We start from the raw sequence: 18,492 nt of genomic DNA on the forward strand, positions 1-18,492 counted from the left end.
TACTACTCAAAAAACGGATAAAAGATCTCCATCTATAGCATTATCTACTTTCTTTTCCTTCTAAGATCTCCTATTTCCTTACAACACATATGCTGATTTATACCAGTGAAGCATCTAATCATTCCAACAATAAAGCTAAGAGGAGGAAACATTAAATAATTTTGACACTTCTACGTGGCCCACATTGAGATTTTTTTTTTTTTTTTGCTAAATTTTAATATATACTTCTAAGCGGTGGGCCACATATCAATGACATTAAAGTATCGTTTATATATATATAAACGAAAGAAGAATTTCTTCTTCAAACAAACACCACACGATGCTTATTAAAGCAAAAAAAGAATTCATATAAATTACTCATATTTTTCGTGTTAATTAAACAAACAACGATTTGACGTAATAAGTGATTGCGTGAATGTAGATAAATTTAAATTTTTATACAAAAATAACAAAAAAAAAAAAAAAAACACGATTAAATTTCAAGTTCAACGACATAATAATATATATGATAAAAAGTCACTTTTAACGTGTAAAAAAGTCAATTATCTTCATGTGTAACCCTGTTCCTCCCTTATAATTCTCCCTTCTTTTCAATAGTTCTCGTATAAAGTAATTAAAACAAGATGAAACAAGGTGAAATATTGAAACTACGTCGAGTCCAACTTTGACTTTGTTCTTCATTGGAGCGAGCAATCTGGACTAGCCTTCAGCACAGACCTGATTACGTCTGGTTTTGTAACTACCACTTCTATTTTTAGAACGAACAAATCAAAGAAAACCTTCACTATAAAACTTGTAGACATTTAAAATAAATATAAAAATAACCGTTTAAAATATAATTATTAATAATTTTCGAATAAAAGGCAAAGTTATATTTTCTCTTAAATTATATATATACACTAAAAAGAAAATATAAATAAATTATTTAACTTTAACCTTTGCTGTTACTGATAACAACATAGATTTAGAATTTTTGACGTAAATTCTGATAATATTAATAAATAACGTTTGCAACTTTCGAAACGTTTCGCATTAACATAAATTATGTAAATAATATTTATGTTTATTTACTTTATAAACATAAAGTAAAGATTCATTTTAATTCTATTAATATTTTATGATATTAATTTATATTATTTAGCAAAATATAATAAATATTTTATACATTTACGGAGTGAAGAATGAGCCATTTCCTGATTTTTTTTCTATTTATTATTATTATTTTTTTTACTTCAAATAAGTGTTTTTTTTGTATTTTATAGCGAAAAAGGGGGCCATTTTCTGATGTTTTTTTGTTTTTTATAAGCTGTAAGTTAAACTATAAGCTACTTTTTTAAACAAAAAAGAAGCTTATAATTTTTTAAAAATATTTTTTATGATGTAAAGAGTATTTTTTTCAACTTTTCTATATTTTTTAGAGTAAAAAAAAATTATTTTCTTATTTTTATCTATATTTATGAAATAAGAAAAAATATTTAAAGTTTTCTACATGTTTACAGATTAGAGGATGTAAAAAAAAGTAAAAAAACGAGCGTTTTTTCCCCTCTATAAAAAGTCAAAAACTTTATATTTTTTGACTTTTTATAGAGGAAAAACATTTAAAAAAAATTATTTATTTAATGTATTTAAAATTTTTAAAGCAGTTATTATTTAAAAAAAGTCTTTAAATACAGGGAGAAATGTATCATTTTCTATACTTTCTGTATTTTTAGAGAGGAAAAACAAATTGTTTTCTAATTTTTTTGCATATTCATTAAATTAAAAAAAAAACAAAAAAATAATAAAATTTCATTTATTTATTTATTTACAATTTAGATAATTAGATTAGTGTCATTTATAAAATGAATCGCCAAACAAGTCATAACTTGTCTTTGTTGGAAAGAAATCTCATTGAAGACAGTGGAAACTGATCACTCTGTCAGTTTTCTATTTTTATTTTTGGAACAATTTCAAGCGGTAAAGCAACAGATAAGCTCTTGTTACTTACTATAAGTATGAATGAACGTTAGACAGTAGCGCATGCGTTATTCTATATCTCCGCCATTTTTTTTTACCTTGTGAATGCACTTTTAACTCTACAACTGTTAACCTATAAATAATAAAATCCTTTAAGTAAAAATATATATAAAGAAAAAAAAAAAAAACAGGACACTATTAACGCTTGTCAAAAATTTATTCGGGTATTTAGGAATTGTGGCATGCTGTTAACGTAAGGTACTTATTTTAATTTATATCTTTATTATTATTATTATTTTTTTAAATATAAGTAATTTAATTTGTAAGCTCTAGCATTGAAATTTTTAAAAAAAATATTTAATAATTGTATTTATAAATTTTGTTATATAAAGTAATGAAAATTAATTTTAAAGTATTTGCCACGTTAAAAAGAAAACAAATTTAAATATAATTACATAACAAAAACGACGAATTGACATTTAGTTATAACGAATTAATTATAATATATTTATATAATATATTAAAATTTTAATATATTTGTTATGAATAATTAAAGTAATTTATGAATATATTATCTTCATTTCATAAATTATGTTAATTATTTAATTAATTCACGTTCTTCTACACTTATGCTATATAAATATCCTGTCCACTCTTTCAAATTTATTAAATTATTTTAAATATAAAATTAATTAAACTTTACTTATAGATTAATTTTGATAGTTTATTATATATAATATTTGCTTAATTAATTTTTCTCTCATGAGAATTATCTTATTAATTTTAAGTAATTATTTATTATTATTATTATATTATTATTATTATATAAATTATTTATTTAAAAAGAATATTCTATTTTATTTTAAGCTAATAAAATTAATTTTTTTTTAAATTAAATACTGTATATAATTTAATTAAAGTGTGATTATGAAAGAGAAAAATAATGATCTTTATTAATTTATTACATAATTCAGAGAATATAAACAATTAATTTGCATAAAATATATTTATAATATTAAATATTCATCTTTATCTTAATGTATTTAATATATTATAATTTATAATATAAAAAATAAGTTTAAAGTACACTTCACTTGTTCATGACAAGCATCGTTTATTATTAATCATAAACATTTAAAAAATTATTTTATTTACTTTCCTTTTATTGAAGATAAAAATTCCAGTTAAAAATGAATTATTTATTACATTAAATTTAAAAATATAAATTTATAAATTATTTATCAAAGTAAACAAACTTTTATTTTTATAAAATTGTATTTTAAATGTATTTTTTTAAAATATTTTTTATAGAAGTTTAGCAGGTTTATTTATTTAAAAATTTATATTTCAAATTTAAACTAAGACAAATAAGTTATAATAATATAACTTTTATTAAATTATATTCATAAATAGTTGACTATTTCTTATTATTATAATTAATCAATTGTATTATTTAAAGTAATATAAAAATTAATAAAAATAATCTTTAATTGTAATTAATCTAATGTAAAGGGAGAACTTGTTTATGACAAAATAAAAGTTGTTTTTAAATCGTTAAATTAATTATAATAATAAATTAAGTATTTTTATTTTATTTAAAAAGGATTTAAATATTATTATTAATGCTAATTTATTATATTAGGAAATTTTACTTTATTATCTTATATTAATTATCTGGAACGAAATTATGCAATTTTATGATTAACAAGAAAGAGAATAAATCAATTCGAATATAATTTTATAGTAATAAAATTAGGTAAGTTGTTTCAGGAAATGATTTTTATAAGAACAGAAAAGTTGGTTCCAACTTAAAGAAAAATTCCCAAAAACAAATTTAAACTGTGTTCTCAGTATTAAAATGGCTTCGATTAATTATGAGATTTAAATATTATAATATAAGTTAATTAATAATTAAGTTAAAGCACTATTAACCTCATTACACGAAGATAAATTTTAATCATCATCATCTTTCTAAGTGATGCCTTTGTGCAAGGATGGTGAGTATTATCAAATCTTATCTTATAACCCATAACTTTATTTTTAAATCTATAAAGTGATTATATTTTAAAGATAAAAAGTAGGATATATAAGTATCTACTTACACTAAGATCAACAATATATCAATGATATAAGTTTGAATTTTATTAATTCTTAATTAAGAATGCTTAAATAAATATATATATATAAGAAGTTTATATATCTAGCAAATAGCCTTTATCAATAAATTATATAATAATAAATTTCGTTAAAGTTAACAAGTAGAAACTCTTAAGTTATTGATGCTTTGACTTGTCTCACTTGCGCAATTTTCTTACTAAATGTCATCATCTTAATATAGTAAATGGTTTTTAAACTTTACTTGCTCGTGTTTTTATCGCTGTAAGGAGATATGTTATTAGTTTAAGTGAGTTTAGAGTCATCAATCACCGAGGATGTCGATATGAAAGAGTAGATCTTTTAATATGTTTCATTTTACGTATAATCATCTCTTAAGAAGTTTTGTGTTTTCTCATAGACGTAATTAGGAAATGGCTCGAATTGTAGGTGAGTTAAATTGATTTAGAATCAAAGATACTTCTCTACTAATCAGGTATGAATTAAAGGGTTAAAGAACTACCTATCAAACCTTCTTAAATATAATTAAATGGATATTTTTAGAAGTCTTTAACCTTTTTCTTTAAGTGAATTTCTAATGTTTCCTCTTTATCATCAGTTGATATTAATCCTGATGGATGCTCATGAGAAAAACCTTATATAAAAAATATATATATATTTTATATATTTAAATAATTTATAAAAATATAATCAATTTTATTAATTACGAATATATATTAATATATTATGTCAACTCAGATGTATATTAACGAATAGTGACAACGGGGTGTTAAGTAACGACTATTTAGATTTTATTTACACAGAATTATTTATTTAAATATAAACGATAATATATATATACATATATGAATAAATTATTTAGAATCAATCATAAATTAATTTTTATTTCTTTAACTCTAGCTGCTATGAGACTTGATAACGTTTCTCACATATGTAGCCAGCTGTCCATCTTCGTTTATACTTGATCAAGTCTAATCCGGATGTCCCTGCTTGGCTATCAGATTGGAGTCCCCGTTTACATCTATACACCAGTAATGAGTGTATCTATAAGTACAGATTCAAGTAGTTCAACTGTGTGATTGTAACTGGCTTTCATTTTACTGCATCCTGCTTATATATTGAGTTAGTGTTATTGAAAGGTGAAAATCATTAGTTTGAAACTATAAGAATTATCAAACTAAATTGTTATATTTTTATAAATGTAAACTTTAACTGTGTTGTTATATTCTTTAGGGTCTTTCGAACTGTATGAGGTCAGTCTCAGACTGCATAGTTTTTCATTGACGTTTAGCTCTAACTATATTTGGAAAAAGTTTATTTTTCTTAGAAAAATCTCGACGAGAGAGAATGATTAGTGGTTATTTTCTGGTATACATCTTAACCCATGATTTAAGAAGGGGGGAAAAAAGGAATATTTACATGATAATGAAACAATATATTTAGAATTTTATTCGAATTAATTGCATAAAAATATGTATTTTATTATTTTTTTAAATATTTATAAATTATATAATTAAATTTTGATTATATTTATTAATTCCTTTACCATTAACTTAATTAAATCATATTTTTATCATCAAAAATACTTATTTATTACTATCGAATAAGATTATTTTTATATATAAAACATTAAAAATAGGTTAATTATCGGAATTATGTAATAAAAATAATTAATTAAAATATTTTAAAACGTTTTTAGAGACGAAAACTTTAATTTTTGCTATTTTAAACTTAACTTTTCCATTCGAGTTCTTGGCAAAGAAAATGTTATTATATAATCTAATTTTCTCTTTTTCTACTATAAATAACATATACATAGTAGCTAAAGCATGATAATTTTGTATGAAAAAGTATCTATATCAATATCTAGTTCAGTATCATCGTTATCGCTATCAATTTCAATTAAATAAATCATTTCGCCTTAATATTGGCGTCCCAGCAAGACACGAACAAGATTATAGTCTAAGTAGGAAACGTTTTCAGAACAGAATCTTTCTTCCAATCAATTTTTGTAACTATAAATAACATTTTAAACACAGATATAAAAGAGAAAATAGCAATAATTTAAGTAAGGTCAATCGAAGAAAAAGGATTTACTTGTGATAAATTGATCAAGTTATAGGGCTTAGATTTAATTTTATTAAATAGCAATAAAAATATATATTTATCATTATATCTGTCTTTGTAGAATATTCAATCAAAATCTATACAGTGTAAACGATACACATCCTTTTTAAAAATAATATAGAACATTATATTAAGCAATTAACTAGTTAACATTATCGTATCCGGAAAGATTTAAGTGTATCTTTGGAAGCAATTATAAGAATTCAATGCAATAAAGCAAACTGAATCGACGTGACTTAAAATAAATTCTCAGAAACCTTTCCTTTTAATGTAATTTACAAAACAAAACCTTTCTTGAAGCTGTATCTATTATCAAAAACCTCCACCATCTAGAAATTTGTAGGTTATACTGTATAAACCTTCAGGAAGGCAGTTATATTATGTTAATGAAACAATCTTATACGTTAGAAGTGTCGTTAATGATGCACGTATATATAAAGATACAAAATAGGACATATCTCTGGATCACTTTTTAGAAACCTTAATGTTTCTCTTTGTTGTTATTAGATATTTTCTCTAGATGTATTACTTTCTTATAACAACAGTACCTTAATGCTGTGTGGGATAATGACGTTCTCAGCAAGATAACATGTTATGTATGAGTTGCCCTTGATACTCGCTGTCAAATGTCACTAAGATCTTTGACACGAGCCCTATGTAATTAGGTAACAACAGACACTATACTAACAGGTTCTATCTTTCTAAGTTAATTACTTTCTCGGCATGCCGTTAAGAATTTATTGAACCAAAAACATTAAAATCGGACTTTTTTTTTTTTAGTATCTCAAAAAGATTATTTTTCTTAGAAATATCACAGAACAATACAGTGTAATTTTTAGAAGTTTCTTTTCTATAAACTGGTTACACAGATCTACCCTGTTTGTTCAACTCTTTATTGACGTAAAGCTATTTTTCCTAGAAACATAAAAGATCAATTTTAATAAGAAAACAATAGAATATTTTTTTAAAATAATAATTTATGTCCTTTCTAAAATCTTTTATCTTATTTTTAAAGACTTTTTTCCCCTTAATCTGATATCCTTAATAACTCAGCGTGAGGTCTAATTTATTTGCAAATTACCTTAAAAAATGTCTAACAGTTTTAAGATAATAGACGTAATTATCTTACTAATTATACTACTGATTACTTAATAGACCCCATCTGTTAAGATTTTCGTACGATATTGTTGAAGATCGTTTATGGAAAATGGCGTAATCAGTATTTGCTACATATTTTTCTTCGAATCACTTAATGATAATGTAGTGGAAAATTAACCTGTTCCTAGTACTACATAGCGAACTATGGACTATTTACTTAGAAAAATTTGCTTAAAAAAAGACAGAAAATTCACCTAAATCGCCAAAAAAAACATTTCAAAAATGAAGCTCATAATGCAAGATATTTATGAAAATTAATTCACTTTACTTAGATAATTCTCTTTCAATTAAATTCTTTTCGCTGTTTTTATATATAAAAATTTGACAGAATTAAAAAATAAATCTATTTTCATGAGTTTTATATGATGTAAAATTGCTCATTGTCATTGAGATAACATTATATATACTGTATATATTTTTCAATGGCAGTTAACAATATATTGTTGATGTAACACATGAATAAGCAAGTAAACGGACTAAACTACACACAGTAATAAATAAATAGTAAAATATACAGGAAAAGTATAGAATAGTATAAAAGGAAGGATTTATATAATGAAAATAAATGGAAAATTGGTCTTAAATAGTACACATTTCCTGGTTCATTGTGAGGAAGCAAAATATCACAAAGTTGGATTAAACTTTATCGAATTAGTCTGTATTATTTTCCAAAATTGTCCACTACATTTACATAATATATATGCAAATATACCCACACCGAAGTCTAATGTGTATACATATATATATATATACACACATTCAACTTTGTATACTTATCCATCATAGATTATATTAATATTTACATACCGTACGAAGTTGCCAATCAAACTAAGCTAATAAAAACATTAATAATTAATTATTTACCTTATTATCATCAATAATTAGGCTTATTCTTATAAACAACAATGCAAATAATCCAGTAATCTTAACATTAAAAAATTTGTATAAAATTTTCATAAAATTAATTAAAATTGTACAAATTAGATAAAATGTAAATTATTAAGGGAGAAGAAATGTTAATTTTGAGTTTGTCTCATTTGAATAATTCATAGATTTAGGCCAATAATTCGTTTACTTTATCATTACGAGGAAGTTAAAATCTATCAAACATCCGATTTTATTAAGATACAGTACAATATTTCCTTAACAAATCTGGTATAGGATATTGCTTAACTTTCTTAACTTCACCAAGAAGCAGTGAAGAGTATCTAATTGTAGCAAAAAAGTTTTTTATTGTTTAAATTATATTCTAAACTAAATTAACTAAAATGTAGTAAGAATAATTGAATTTATACGATGTCAAATTGTTAATTAATCATTAAAAAAATTCGTTTAAATCGATAAATAAATGAGGTGATAAGTTTTAATGCGATGTTTATACACGAGGAAATCATTTCAAACTAGTGTGACGAATAAATTACATAATTAAAGGACGACAGTTTTTTTTAAAAAAAGCATAAATTTGTTAGAATAAAATAGCTGTAAACAATTTTTTTACACGCTTTACATAATACGTAAATTAGAAATTACATATTATATATATCCATATATATACCCTAGGGAAATGTATTCGTCTGTAATCTTTTTCCCAAACTGTCAAGTTAATCTGAGTTAATATTAACTTATAACATTAAGCAGTACATATACTATGTGCAAGGATCCATAAAATGAATACCAGCAAGTACCTATATTAGTTATATATCTTGACATCCCATCTTAGGAACATAATTTATTTTTCTTTGGCGGCAAAAAATAAGAGGAAATACACCAACCTTTCTAATAACAAAATTCGGTTTGGGGTATGTTATTAAGTGAAAAAAAAGAGCGTATCTAAATTTGGTACTATGTTAGTCCTTGACCTCTTTAATCTAAGTATCGACCATTATCTTCCATGTTTCTAACACGCCAGTAAAATTTTGATGATAGACAAAAATAATAACAATTGCTAGAAAAATCAGTCACGTTTCTAAAAATTGAAATATCTTTTTTTTATTATATTTTTGGGGGAGGTGATTACTATAAAAAAAAATCGAATTTCCTTTTTTATTCCATCAGTTTTTTTTAAGAAAAACTCAATAAAAATAAAGCTAGAAAGCTACTCATAAAAAATACACTTTTCTTAATTATTAATTTAAAAATATCAAAAATTTAAAATTATTTCGATTTTATTGATCAATTTCAATAAAATACAATTACATTTTTTAAAAATACAAAAAAATAAACGCGAAATTGATATAAATAATCATTTTCAAAAATGAAAAAAAGATTTTTTTTAAAATCTTTTTAATCATAGCCTTGATATTGATTTATTTGATTTTTCTTAACAAGATTAAGCAATAACTGTTCAAATAAAATGGTTGAATGACTGCAAATTAGGTCAATTTTTAAATGTCAGACGATTAATTTTTCAAAAAATTAATTTTAAAAAGTAAAAAAAAAAAAAAATTTATAATGTGAACTACTTTAAAATATATTGAATTTTTTTTTTTTTTTTTTTAATAAGAAGACAGTTACGTGTATCTCTTAAACATGGAATATACTAATTGAAAGTAGTAGGGCTAAAAACTATTTAGATAAAGAGCATCATATTAAATTAGTGCCAATTTGTAAAGATTCTCGAGACGGTTTCCTCTATGTAAACGATATCTGTAGCTTATATATCAATGAATACGCCTATCAAAAAGGGTTTTATAATTTATTTTTTGTCTGTCCGTTTCCCGGAAACTCGTTCCACCCTCGAGTGTTATGAACTGTCCTAATTGGAAAGGGGCGTGAATGAATTTTGATAGGATTTGTAGTTGGACGAAGAGACTATGTGAGAGATAGACTTTGTTTAATGATTATAATTATTATTGTTATCATTGTGAATATCTGTAAATAAATAAATATATGTGTATGTAGGCTTATAAATATATATATATATATATATATATATATATGTGTATAAGAAATTATTTTTATTAATTTTGACGAATAATTTAAATTCTGTAAAGTGATTTATTTTATTTTTCTTAGAAAAGAGTTAAGAATTCGAAGTCTTTTACACGTTAAAATTATTTTAATATACACATATTATAATTTTAAATTAAAAAAAAAAAAATATTTAACGAATAAATTATGTAAAATTTAACGAAGAAAATGAATGTTTATTTAACCCATATTTTATAAAACTTAAGTTACGTTTTGTACATTTGGACTTGCGTATTTTAAGTTGAAAGTTCCATTATTTATAACCTTTATACGCCTATACCAAGAAGTACAACTTGACTTTTTTATTATTTATAATTTTTTTCCTTCTTTTTCGTGGAATAAAATTGCAACATTCCAACACAAAACAACAAATTACTAACAAAGATATCTTAGAGATATACAAAAGTATTTTAAATTTATTATTATTATTATTATTATTGTGGTTACAAAATTGAAACTTAGACTTTAGTTCAAATGTTAAAAATTAAGTTAAACATGATTAATTTAATAATAATATAAACATGATTAATATATTTATGTATAAAACTGATAAAATTATTTATAGATTTAAATGATTCTTAGGAGTTCTTTTTAAAAATTGAAACGATATTTATAGTTAATTATTATTATTATTATTATTTTATTTATATTTGATTCCTTGGAAGATGCAATAATCCTTTTGGGTTAATGCTACCTATGGTTCCGAAATGGCGGCTCGTCTCTGATTCCAGCAAACAGAAGAAAGAAAACAGTGGGGACACACGTTCTAACCTAACCTATTCTAATAAATTACCATAATTATTATCAACAAAATTATTAGAATAGGTTAGGTTAGAACGTGCATCCCCACTGTTTCCTTTCTTCTATTTGCTGGAATTAGAGACGAGCCGCCATTTTGGAACCATAGTTAACATTAACCTTATTTTGTAAATGTAATCGTTGATCGTGCAATATAAAAGATAGTCGTTAATGACTTTATATTAATTCTAATAGAGTATCAATCTTCTTTTATTGTTCCTATTTGGTTAGCTAGTTTTTCTTTAAATATGTTTATTAAATCAATAATTCTGTATCATAGATCGAAATGTTTGACAGTTCCTTCGAATTTACAGGTAGAGAAGAATTTGAAGTCTTTAACTCACCTGTTGAATTCTTGAAATTGAGTGAATCCTTTTCCATCAGAGGATTAAAATCACTTATTAGAAGCTATTGAATTTGAAGCTATAAACCGGTCTTTTCTGGACTAATTTAGCACGACTTAATGGAGAACTTTCATATCTAGTTGAAGCTCTGTAAAGTTCCTGAGTTAGAGTCAGCTCCAGAAATTAGCATAAGCATAAAATTACTTTACTTTTGTCATCTGTGGTTTCTTTAAATAAATTTAAAACACAAATACACAATAATTTGTTTTTAAATCATAGCATTAAGTTAAAATCAAAATGCGCCAGTAACCATGAATTCTCGTTGCTTCCCCATATAAATGTAAATTTATTTATGCAAATTTTATAAGAAAATGCGTTTATAAATATTTATAAATTATAAAGTTTATAAATATTTATATTATTATACAATTTCAAAATATATAAACAAAGAATATAGTTTAATATAAATTACTTAATAAATTAGATAAATATTCTAGTTAAGAATTTTTAACGCGAATTGAAATTCTATTAAGCAATTACTACTTGTACAATAATATGGAAGTATAGTTTTATATAAACTTGAAATATTATACAAAATAAATTGATTTTCTATACAACTTTTTATTTAATTCTTTTATAATTTCATTAGTAATTTGAACCATTTTAAGAATTGTATAGATGATAGCATAATTAAGTTATGGCTTTGATAAATTCTATATTTCTTATGAAGATTATAATAATATTCTATTGTAAATAGTTCAAAGTTATCATGTTTCTTGCCTTTTTCTTTATCATCAAACCTATTTTCGTATCAAGTGTCAATCTATTCTTTTCACTTTTTTCACGTTGTCATGAACTGAAATTTCACACTCATTAATTAAGTCCATCTTCAGGCAATATATTATTCTTTTTCCAATTAAACTCTTTCAGCTGTTCACTATATTTTTTCTTCTGTTTTTATAATTATCATCGTTTAAGCTCTCATGTTATGTTGGCATCATGTAATCATGTTACGATGACTTAAGTCTATAACTGATTCATCTGACTTAGAACCTGACTCATGATATAATAGCTATTGAAAAATATTATTAAAAAAATATACAAAGAAAAAAAGGAATTGAAATTTGAAACATAAAGTTGCATGTTTTTCCTAATAAGAAACATATGATTATCTCTATTTTCTTCTGTTTAATAATAAGATTTGTATAAAGATATGACCCAAGAAAGACTTGTTTTGTAGGTTACGTGGAATTATTTATTAAATTTATATATACATTTCCTTTCTTGTGGGTAATTTTAATATATATATCCTCATAAATAAGGTAAAACACAACTTTAAATATACAAAAAAAAAGAATCCTTCTTAAGAAAATCTATAATTTATATCCAAATATCGATATCACTAGTACATAATGCCTATAAATTAACTCTTCTAGGAATAACCACGGTATACATAGAGCTGTATAAATCTATAGATCTATAAAATTTAATGTAAATATTATTTTAAAAACGTATTTTCACACATCAATTTTATTCGTTAAAGTATTTTTTTATTCTCCTTTACACGTCTACAATAAAAAAAAAAAATACGGAAATAAATTTGTTATATTTTATAAATAGCTAAGCTACTGTATTAATCTGTCCTCAAATACTAACTTCGAAAACAAGATTATATCTCTTTAAAAGTGGTTTAGCATATATAAACCGGCTTATATTAAGTTCTGAACTACATAAGAATGAGAATTTAAATCATAAACGTCTCCATTTACAACGTTAACTTATATAAAAAAAAGTTATTTACTTGTCAATCAAAACGGTAATTCTATTGTTAAATGAAGATAATTTATATATCCATGAGAATATTTTGTTTATTAACTCGATTCTATACTTTAGAAGTAAATTGTAGCCTTAAGGATATTTTCTGGGAAATTTAATAGGTCATAGAGAATTCAGAATAAATTTAAATTTAGCAGAAAATTTAGCAATTAGTTTAACATTCAATTTAATTGTTTTAAGATGTAAAAATATATATATATGTAAAAAAAAATTTTAATTAGAAATAATTAAAGTGCGTGTACTCAAGAATCAAGACTATGACCTTAAACGTTATGAGTCACCGTTGTAAATTAATATTCCATTCACGAACAGGTAAGACAACTAAACCATTTTTAAAGTGTCTTCTGAAGGGGTGATCAGTTTTTTTTTTTTTTATAGAAGATAGGAATCGACATTTCCGCTACATTAACTCATTTCTTACAAAACAACAAGATCAGTTTTGCCTAACTAGTTTTGTTAAGTGCAAATTATTTATTTTTTAAAATCAATAATAGACTTGTATGTTTGTGTACAAATTATCTCTTCTTACCTTAGGATATTTTTAATGTAAACAGTAGTTTTGCTCCGTTCTATGATTTTCACGAAAGTAATTTAATAACGTGAGAGATTTTTTTCTTAATTTTTTTAAAGACCTTTCTAAGGGATTCAGGAAAAATTTATTTTTTAAATTTCATTTATCCTGTTCTCCCTATTAAATATTATAATAAAATACAATTTAGTGTAGTTCTAAAATGTAACGTTTTAACATTAAAACATTCTCAATAAAATGGCGGCAGCACAATAAACATTTTGTTTTCTTTTTGTTTGACACAAACGTCTTTTATACTCCTTTGTCCATCAGTCACCTAACTCTTCAAAACCTTATTTTATAACTTTAAATTGTCTTTGAAGTAGCGACACAGCCAAGGATATATAGCTAAATGTTGAAAAGCTATTTTTACTGTCTTCACTTCTTTACAGCTTCATTACTAATACAGTATTCGACTTCAAGAAAGTGTAAATTAAAACCTTTGCAGATGGACCATCTCTTAAAATATACTTTCTCTCTCGTCTCTTCTATTTGTTTCTCGGATTTCTTAAGTGAAAATGTATGTATAAAAAAAATATATAGTCTCCAATCGTATTCTTGGTTCTTTTTTGGCAATGTTTCCGTTACTTAGTTGCATCTGCTTTAGACTGGTTTAAATTTTCTATCGAACAAAACATCTGGGATGGTGTATTAGCAGGTGTTTTAGTTAACCTTATTTGTCAAGTAAAAATTTCAACTTCAAAATAATAATAATAACAATTAATGTAACAGTTAATTGTTATGATTTGTTTTTCGAACAATAATCTATATCACGTGTATGTGAAATTGATCAGTTTGGTTTAAAATTGTCAATATCACTAGCGTTAATTGTATTTAGTTAATCAATATCACATGGCTTGTGAAATAAACACCTTTAGCTAAAAATAATTAGTATCAAAGTCTTTGTATTTAAATAGGCTAATATTTAATGCCACATCATAACTTGTGAAATAAACAACTTTGATAAAATGATCAACATTAGAGATTGAATTAACTTTAAATAATAATCAATATCAAAACTTTAATTACGTTTAACGATCATATGAATTATAAACACAGATAAAATGATCAATATCAGAGATGATTAAATTTAAATAATAATCAATATCGATCAGCCAGTGAAAGTGAGCATTTTAATTTAAAATAATCAATTTTAGAAGTTTAAATTGAATTAAAACAGTCGTCAATATCATCCAAAATATGAAATAGATAACTTTTCCTGAAATAAGCATAATTAATTCTGCTGAAAATGATAATTAATTTCAACAGAATTTAATTATATTTAAAATAATTGCCGATATCATCAAAAGATAATTTTAGCTAAGATTAATCAATTCCAGTGTTCTAATTATATTTAAATAACGATTAATGTTATTTAACCAACACGAAACAAACAAACTAGCTTACAAACTACATCGCGTGGCCGTATCTAACAAGTGACGAACTAGGAAAAACTTGAATTACTATACACTTCCTGTGTTTTTTAGATGTTTTTCCGTTAGAATATATTAACATTGACCTGGCGCTTCACTGGACAACAATATATCTTAACAGGAAATAGTAGAAACCATAACGACAGGAACTTTGCATTGGTAGTTAGGAAAGGTATGACATAGTAGAAATATTTGATAAGATTGTAAGAAATTGCAAACATATGACTAATTCAGATAAATAATAAGTTGTAAGAATGGCCTTCTAAAGGCTTTATTTACTGATAATTAATTTAGATTTATAGTTATTATGTAATTTAAAGGGAGAATGTAAACATCTTTCTTTAAAATATTTAAAAATTTTATAAATAAAACAGGTTTCTTAATTGAAAAAAATAGAAACTGATAATTTTGCCATTTGGAAGATAATTTATCGTGATAATTACAAAAAAAGAAATAAATTGAAGTGTTAATGTATATAATTTTAAATAAAAATGCTATTTATAGAAGAGTTTTTCCTTGAAATCTTACTTAGAACTATATGAGAAAAGGTCTTAATTACCACGGCCAAAATTTTGAATTTTTTTTCTTTTTTTTTACTTTAATTCTACATATACGTAACGTAAACACATTTTCCTTAAAGTTTATGCAGTTTTTTATCGATATTAACTTAATTAATACGTCATTATCAGTCTATTTTACTGTCTAGTATGCAGAAAACGATAATCATTAGCATCATTGTTTATCATACGATATCGTATTACTAGATAGAAGAAAAATAATTGAGAAAATAAACAAGTCTTACACTTAATAGAACCACGAACGTTGTTATATGATACCTAAGTAAAATATACTTTTAGCTTTCGAATATATGAAGTAGAAAAGTATATTCTTACTACCTTTAAACTCCAATAAGTAAGATTCTTACTTATAATTAGTAGAGAGTACACCAAAATGGTTTTAAATAGATTGTTGCTTACTGGTTGAAGTAAGCCAAAGTCCAAAATGAAATGCTCCAGTAATCGGACTGGAAGACAAAATATTCAATTTTATCAATTTTTAATATTAATTTACGATAATTAAACTCCTATTTAGAATTTAAACAGTAGAAGTGTTATAAAAACTAGCATATTTAACAAATCTATATATATATATAAATACTGTATATACACGCTGTTATACAAGTGACTATATGCACTATAATTTGTAGGACTTTATATAGGTTGGGTATTTAAAAATATTAATTAAATATCTAATAAAAACCTTCAAGGGATTGACTCACTGACTGACTCACTTGGAGTTAAAAGATATAAAAATACCGAGAGTGGAGCGAACAAAAAAAAATATGGCGACGGTTTTTTCTTAAACATTAAAATATATACAGAAGAGGGATAGAATGATAATATATTTTGTATTATTACGAAACTTTTTTAAATAGAGAAATACCTAGACTTAGTGACATAATGCGTGTGTTTCTACAATAAGATTGCCTAAAGCATTTCTAAAAATTTTTATGTAACTTAAATTATTATAAATCTATGTTCTTTATTTGTTGCATACTTCCTCGAAGTGTCAAATGTCTACAGAATACCACATTTTTCAGGTTATGAATCATAGATTCTAATGACTCAGGAAAACAAGGACTATAAATTATCTAATAAAATATTAATGTTATCGTATGATAATTGATTTAACAGGTTTTTGAGTATAATACATAAGGTGTATTTTTATTTTTAAAAATTCGATGTTATGTAATGCAAACACTTTCGGTTTAATTTAAATCAAAGTCCCCCCCCAAAAATTATTCTAATAAATTATAAAAAAATTTAAATTTTTCTAAATAATTTCGTCCTATAAACAATTTAACCAATAAAATTTTAATTAATTTCATTTTAAAAACAGACCATTAGATTGGCATAACTTTGTTATTACAGTATAATTTATAATAAAGTTCATATGGCACAAAGTTTAGCCCTATTTGGGTACCACATGTTTCCCGTCAGCTGCACTTAATACTCTATTTATGTGTAAACTGAAGCCCTTTTATGTTAGACTCCAGATTCTTTAGAATGTATGCTCAAAACCTAAAATGGAACCATAAAAAGACCCCTGTCACAGAATTTAGCATTGAAAACACATCCATTTAATCGTTGATTTTAAAAGAAAATTTGATATTTAATATAAAAATTATTATTTTTTTGAATAAATGATGTTATAACTATTTTCTGAATAAGATAACGTAAATGAATACTTTATAACATACATTCTTATTGAAGTAAGATATAGTATTGTCTTTGAGAGGTGGCGCCATCTTTCGATACCTTCACTCACTATTGTTTTTCACTCGGTAGATGGCGCGAGTATACGGCACTAAAAGAAAGTAATTCTAGTCACACCTGTGTAAATAATACCGTTTATATATAGAGATTTCGTCACACAAGTATGAGTGCATACAAGGCTATATTAATGCGGCAGTGTTTAATTTCTTTCATATTTTTTTAGGGGAGAAAACTGAGTTTATTTAATATAATTATTTCATAGTTTCAAAAATAATGCTATTTATTTATTTTTTTTAACTAATTTTGTTCCAGAACGCTTAATAAATTTCCAGAAAACAACGAAAAAATTGATATTTTTATTAATTATAACAATTAAAAATTGTTCTGTTAAAAATATTCAGTTTCATGTTTAAATACGTAACTGAATATTTTTAATTTAATAATAATAATAACAACTCAATTACACTTAAACATATGAAACTGAATATTTTTAAAGAAAATTTAAACGTAATAATGAAAATCTTAATTTGATATTTTTCTTTATTTAGCAAATATTTTTATAATAAAATTTACAATTTATAATAAAAAAAAGCAGTCAAATATTAATGTACTTTTTTTTTTCTTTTATTTCTTTTAAAATATTTATAAACGTAGAAAATTAATTATAATAATAATAGGCCTATTGAACGACATCGATTTACATTATAAAGCATAGAATTTATTTTAATAAATTAATAAAAATCTTACCCGAAAAAAAAATTAAACAAAATGGGTTATAATTATACAATTTATGCATTTATATATATATATATATATATATTTAATTTTTTTTCTGTACATATTTCTATATTAATCAATTATTCTTAATGTTATCGTTATATATTTTTAAGTGACATATACACATTTTTCTT

General features: G+C 23.7%; 1 long non-coding RNA gene across 1 annotated transcript; it reads left to right on the forward strand.

Annotated features, from left to right (window-relative positions):
* The first annotated feature begins 2,082 nt into the window (after positions 1-2,082).
* Positions 2,083-5,467, forward strand: LOC136981018 (uncharacterized). The gene is made up of 2 exons (XR_010881635.1): positions 2,083-2,214; positions 4,972-5,467. It is a non-coding gene; the product is annotated as an uncharacterized lncRNA (long non-coding RNA).
* Positions 5,468-18,492: the final 13,025 nt, after the last annotated feature.

This window comes from Centruroides vittatus, unplaced genomic scaffold (assembly GCF_030686945.1).
Source record: "Centruroides vittatus isolate TY-2023 unplaced genomic scaffold, ASM3068694v2 contig_738, whole genome shotgun sequence".
Classification (NCBI taxonomy): Eukaryota; Metazoa; Arthropoda; class Arachnida; order Scorpiones; family Buthidae; genus Centruroides; species Centruroides vittatus.